This window comes from Carassius auratus, chromosome 32, assembly GCF_003368295.1.
Source record: "Carassius auratus strain Wakin chromosome 32, ASM336829v1, whole genome shotgun sequence".
NCBI classification, from domain to species: Eukaryota; Metazoa; Chordata; class Actinopteri; order Cypriniformes; family Cyprinidae; genus Carassius; species Carassius auratus.
The window spans coordinates 21,148,263-21,155,438 of NC_039274.1; the positions used below are offsets into that span (position 1 = coordinate 21,148,263).

Below are 7,176 nucleotides of genomic sequence, written 5' to 3' on the forward strand. Positions count from 1 at the left end.
TTTAATTAATTACATTTTTTTAAAAACAGCAATTTTATTTAGTTATTTTTGATGAAAAAATATTTCAATTAAATAAAAAATTGAAATTTAGGGTTCGGAACAGCCACATCCCAATTGAAAGTACCCAATAAATGATTTTATATATTAAGCTAACTGGTATTTTAAATATTATTTAGGCTATTATAGGCATTATATGGGCAGGATGAGCCAAGGTGTATACTCAAATCGTACTGTACAGTAGCCTATGTCTAATCAGCTCTGCAGTTGTAAAATATGAGCGCCACACCGACCGTCCGTCTGCAAATGCGTCTTCATTGGTTAAGTAAGTGGTTGGAGCGGCTACAACCTTTTTTTCTCAGCATCGTAAAGTTTCATGTTGACAGCAGCTGCTATTAAACGAAACGCAGCTCGCGAGTTTCCCAGATTATCGGACTGTGTTATCTCAGGAGAGACAGCAGATGGACTGCCTTTCTCAATGCCTCTATCTGGCGCCTTGAGGTTGATTTAGATGGCTTGTCTCCTGACAACACAACAAGTTAATAACACAAGATGAGCAGAGATGGACCAAAGTGGACACGACAACGTGAGACATTTCTGAAAAGTTTCGCCGAAGAAGCCCTTCTCGCTCGGATAAAGAACAATGTCTGTGAATGTCTCGAGCTTGAACAACACACTTCAGCACGAGCTCTTTACCTACAATGTTCCTGCTCTTATATTTGGGCTTTTGCTCATTATTGTGATCATTTGTGGAAATGCGCTTGTCTGCCTAAGTGTTTACAAGGAAAAAGCCTTGAAGACAACGACAAACTATTTCATAGTGAGTTTGGCTGTGGCAGATCTGCTGTTGGCGGTTCTGGTTTTACCCGTTTGTCTATGCAGAGGTAAGTGATCTGTTTCAAGCGCAAATAGCTACTGTATGTCTGAGACACCTAATGAGAAGTTAATTGTGCAATTCGTTTAGTTTAAGTTTCTCAAATGTATGTACAAAAATTTGCATTTTTATAAGGATAGACAATACTGTATCTCAAAATACTGTTGGTCATTGTATCAGTATGAATGAGCACTGAGACTTAGCCATAGCGTGACTGACAAATTAAAGATATGAATACTGTTGCATTATTTATAATAAATGACACATATTACTAATTCATTATGTGTTTATAGTGTATGTGTGTGTGTGTGTGTGTGTTATATATATATATATATATATATATATATATATATATATATATATATATATATATATATATATATATATATATATATATATATATATATATATATATATATATAATCTGTGTCCAACCTGTTTGAAATTAATATAATATGTGAGGAAGTGTGCAGTTTCTTCTAAATGTTCATTAAAACTATTTTTGACACAATAAATCTGTCTTTCCAGTTTCAAGGTGGTGTATGGTCCTTAGATGTGGCTCTTTGCGATGGACTAATGACCATGGATGTATTGCTCTGTACAGCATCAATTTTCAACCTTTGTGCAATCAGTGTGGACAGGTTTGTTCTTTAATCTCAGTCAAATATCCCTGACTTTTTGAATAGTATTACTTTTCCTGAAGAAAGAGAAAAATTGCTTTTGGGAGCCTTGAGACATTTTTCTCAGAAAGAATGCATACTGAATAATTAGTTTCTAGCACATTATTTTGACATAATCGGGGTTGCAGAACCAGGTCATGCTGGTTCTGTAGTTCATTCTTATTCTGCAAAGGGCTATATTCCAGCACATCAGTGTTTCCGACTGGACAGAGTGCTCTTTAAGTATCTATAAAGAAAGTTAAAATAAGCAATATTCTGTAAATTATTGGTTCTCAACTGGTCGTGACCCAAAAAAGGTCTAAACTTATAGAAGATAGGAAAATAATGCTAAATGCAAATAATAATAAAATGCATCAGAATAAATATGCTTAACCTCTTCTGTTGTTGATGTCAAAGGAAATGTGTCCAGTGTTGATAAAAATTCATTGTTCACTTAAAAGCCAGCCAAATTAGGCAAATGTTAAGCATGGAGTGGCTGTGTGACATGCACTCATCATCAAAGTCTATGAATAAAGCCATGCAAAATGTGAAAGAAAATATGATATACTCATTTAAATATGGGTTCTGTTGCAATGAGAATGTATGGTTTCTGGTTACCACAATGTATTTTGTGCAGGGAATTATTGACTGTTATATAGCACATGAAACCGAACACTCCATCTATAAAAAAAATCCAGCATTTCATGTTAATAATTTTGCATACTGCTGGGCCAATATACACATTAATAAGTTACCAGGACACACTTGTTTACTCATTTGGGTCCTAAATCAAAACCACTTGAGAACCATTTGAGTTTAAACGTTGGCTTAGCTGTGATCATACTGCTTAGAAAGTTTTTATTTCTGTTTATCCTGATGGTAACTTTCAATATGCATCCTGTAACAGGTTTATTGCAGTGTCCATACCACTTAACTACAACAGGAAACACGTTGACTATCGGCAGATTCTGTTACTTTCTGCCACGTGGCTGTTGGCGTTGGCTGTGGCATCTCCTGTCATCTTCGGAATAAACAATGTTCCACAAAGAGACCCCAGAGAATGCAAACTTGAAGACAACAATTATGTAGTATATTCGTCTGTCTGTTCCTTTTTCATCCCATGTCCAATCATGCTCCTACTGTACTTTGGGATGTTCCATGGCTTGCGCAAGTGGGAAGAATCACGCAAAGCCAAACTGAGAAACAGTATCCAGGCCTGCCGCAGTTTGCAGCATGCTGCAGTGGCTGCCGCCCTCCCGCCTTTGGGGGATCTGCCTGCGTCTCTGCCCCGAGTCATTGAGAGGGACTTGGCCCAGTCCAGTCTTGAGGAGCTTGAAGACTTCACACAGCCCGTCTGCCCCTTCCCACCTGAGTATAAAAACAGCCCCATTCAGACTGTGGCCTACCCTGACATTCAATATGGGAAGCCAGCTCAGAGAAAGAAGAGGGATAAGATCAACGGAAGGGAGAGAAAAGCCATGAGGGTTTTACCTGTTGTTGTAGGTAAGTGTTGAATAAACTGTAAATTTCTTAAAGGGATACTCCACCCCAAAATGAAAATTTTGTCATTAATCACTTACCGCCATGTCATTCCAAACACGTAAAAACTTTGTTCGTCTTCAGAACACAATTAAGATATTTTGGCTGAAAACCGGGAGGCTTGTGACTGTCCCATAGACTGCCAGATACATTACACTGTCATAGTCCAGAAAAGTATGATAGACATCCATCTGGCATCAGTGGTTCAACCGTAACGTTATAAAGCAAAGAGAATACTCTCTCTACATCACCGTAGTGTCATTTTGGAGAATATGAGTTGACGCAGGTGGTATACGCTCTTCTGTGTCAGCTGTGACAGAAGGATATGCTGTTTTCTTTCAAACAGACAATGCTTTTCATACTTTTCTGGACCTTGACAGTGTTATTTACTTGGCAGTCTATGGGGCAGTCACAAGCAGTCACCACTCCTGGTTTTCATCCAAAATATCTTAAAGACGAACTGAGCTTTTAAAGGTTTAAGGGGTAAGTGATTAATGACAAAATTTTCATTTTGGGGTGAAGTATCCCTTTGAAGTGTTGGCTGCATATGTGCTGTTTCAGTCTTGTTGGAGTTGACAGTACTTAATAACTTATTTGATGTGACTTCAAAAAGCAGAATGAAAGATGCCATAAAAATACTGTTTAATAAATTCTCCTGAGCTTTTATCGACAAATCAGTTTAATTATTGTGTGTAGGTAAGCTTCAAAACTTTGAATGAAATTGCCATAGAAGTTGAATTTCCCTGAACACACAGATAAAACTAACTACAGGCAAATCCCTCCATCCAATTATGAATTCTTGGTTCACCTGGTGCCTTAACCTAATTTCTAGGCCACTATTAATTAACACAATGACATACAGCAATGATTTAGAATGTGTTCTTCATTATTATTATTATTTCTCTTATTATTGTTGTTGCTGAAAATGAGTTTTAAATTAGTTTTACCTTTTTCATTTTTACTTGCTTAGACACAACTTCAAGTGATAGTTCACCCCAAAATAAATAAAATAAAATAAATAAAATTGTGTAAGGACTTACTTACCCTCATGTTGATCCAGATTCATAATACATTCTTCTTCTTCTGCAGAACACAAAATAAGTTATATTGAGCAATGTTGTCCATACACTATCAGCTTTACTTTCAGTTTTTTTTGAAAAATTATTTTCTGTTTTTTTTTTTTTTCAAAAGAAAAAGTCAAACAAAGTCAAACAAGTTTGGAACAACATAAGCATGAGTAAACAGTTTGTCTCTGTGTGTGTGTGTGAGAACAATCCCTTATATAAAATTTGCATCATGAATTTAGCATCCTGTTTTGTTAGTCATTAGACATAATATCACATATCCAGACATTGTAAAATAGTTTGTCAGGTTACCTTAAATGTGCTTTTTGTGCAAACACCATAAATAACTGTTTTATTCAAGTGAAAATTTTATTTAATATGACTAATCATGTCTATAGCTTAAACTCATTAAGGTAACATCAAAACATTTCCAGTTTTTATTGTGAACACAATGTGAATCACTAATCACTAAAAACTCCTAATAGAGATTTATAAGACCTAAAGCTAAATAGGGAAAGGGATAATGTTTTTTGCGTTATAGAAACATCTTATTGAAGTTATGCAGATGATCTGAAACTTATTCTAACTCCATTACTGGGTATTTATAGAAATACCATTACTATACTTGAATAATTCAGCAGATCTTAGGCCACTGGAGAAGCACATTAATATCTATAATATACAGTAGATGAGGTTGATTTATATGTGTAGATTTGCCCCACATGTTATTCATAACATTTGATTTGACATAGTTTGGTCACTTTCGTAAGAGATTCTTATGCCAGCATTGCGTAATGCAGAATTGATGGGCATGATTTTGCAGGTTTCTGGGTTATCCAAAGCTTTCCAGAGCTCTTAAAGTCATTCATGAATATTTTTTTAGCCTTGAGCCTTTTTCTTAATCAGAACAGGAGCCAAAACATTTTGCCTATTAATGGAGTAATTTGGGATTATTATGGCATGCAGTCATTTATCACAGAAAATCGTTTTGAATTTAATCAAATCTGTAACAACAAACGAAAAAAATAATTTCCAGTAATTCTTCATTCTGGGAAGTTAAAAAGCAGATCCAGATTATATTATATTAAAAATATAATTTGATGAAAATGTACTCACCCTCAGGCCACCCAGGATGTAGATTAGTTTGTTCTTCACAGATTTGAAGATCATTTGCTTACCAATGGATTATCTGCAGTGAATGGGTGCCGTAAGAATAAGAGTCTAAACATCTGATAAAAACATCACAACAATCCAGAAGTAATCCACACGACTCCAGCCCATTAATTAATAAATTAGGAAGTGAAAAGCTGCATGATTGTCATCAATGAATCCATCATTAAGACATTTTTAACTTCAGATTATTGCTTCCAGAAAAAATGTGATTTCTCCATCCATAATATTGCTTTCTGGTTCAATCAGAAAACATATGCACATATCAAGCACTGTTTATAAGTGAAATCAGTGCAAAACAATTATAAACAAATATGTTGGTGGATATGTGAGAGGACAACAGGACTTTTTCACTGGAGGAAGTGTTATTACAAATGATGGTATATTTTGGGAAAGCTAAATTAATTTCTTTGTGTTAAACATATTTTTGTACACGTTTATGTAAGGTTTGTATAATAGTTTATCAGAAAATGCTCTGCATCTTGCACGAAATTGTACCTCAATGCGATAATGTCAGACATGAGATATTATGTGTGATCTTCCTGCAGGTGTCTTCCTCTTCTGCTGGACTCCTTTTTTTGTAGTTCACACTGCACGAGCCCTTTGTGAATCCTGTCACATCTCTCCATACCTGATGAGCACAGTGACATGGCTAGGTTACATGAACAGTGCTCTGAACCCAGTTATCTACACTGTCTTCAACACTGAATTCAGAAAGTTCTTCAGAAGATTTCTTCCCCGCTGCTGTTGAGATCCACCAAACAGTCCAAGACATAATTGCCATAATTTATGCTGAAGACATGTACTTGTAAACTGGTCTGCAACTGGACACCTAGCAGTACTTCATTTGTTTGTGCCTACCATGTACTACATCCATATTTTATATGGTGGATATATATATACTTTTTTTTTTTTTTTTAGTTCAACAGAACATTCTCAGTGGTGCCTAGAACATTTGTGCAGTATTTTAAAATACCCCATGCTCTGTTAAAATATATCTCAGTCTGAGTTAAGATTTATGATGCAGAATTCATAATGCATTGTATATTTCAGATCAATGAGATGTTATTGCCTGCAGGAATATTTTCAATTAAAAGACCTCAATGTGCTAACTGTGTTACTGCATATTTTGATACATTGGATTCTGATAAATTTTATTTTTAAAATATTCTATAGATACTGTATAGCTTTGAGTTTAGATTTCATTCATCTGAAAATGGAAATGCATATTTCTATAAAGAGACCAAGCTGCTAGATTCTCTAACTGATGTTTGAAACAGGGCTTCCTTAATGTTACACTGAGCTGAAGTTCTTGAAAAGACCCAAGGATCAAATCTGTGTGCAGTGAAGAAAGGATCAGACACCTGGGCAGAATTCCCACTCGTCTCTTTTTTCCTTCTCTCGTTGAATTATAAATAAAATGTCTGCATGATCAAGTGGAGCATCTCTTTAATAAGCCTGACACTGGCATTTCTTAGAGAATTCAGAACCAAGATCTTGGTGAACTCTATCTTTCCCCAGTATTGGTACCCTTCATCATCAAATGAATGAATAGATATACGTGTATACATACGTGTATATATCATTATATATTAAGACAAAAATATGTACTATGTAGAAAGAAAACTTGAAATCAGCTGTTTCCTATCCATCTATCCATATTACATAGCCTAATCAAAAAAAAAAAATGGAGATTTATTTATTTTTTATAATAATAATAATATAATGCCAAAGGAGAACTTTTTAATTTGCCAAGATGCCAATGGAACTGTTTTAGTTCTAGGGTTCTTTAGAGAACCATCTACTGTATGTACTTGCACTTCCAAGAACACACATGAAGAACTAGGCAGCTCAAGAACACTATATATAAACT

General features: G+C 35.1%; 1 pseudogene; it reads left to right on the plus strand.

Moving 5' to 3' along the window:
- The first annotated feature begins 381 nt into the window (after positions 1-381).
- LOC113052509 (D(4) dopamine receptor-like) lies at positions 382-6,373 on the plus strand (annotated as a pseudogene).
- The last annotated feature ends 803 nt before the right edge of the window (positions 6,374-7,176 follow it).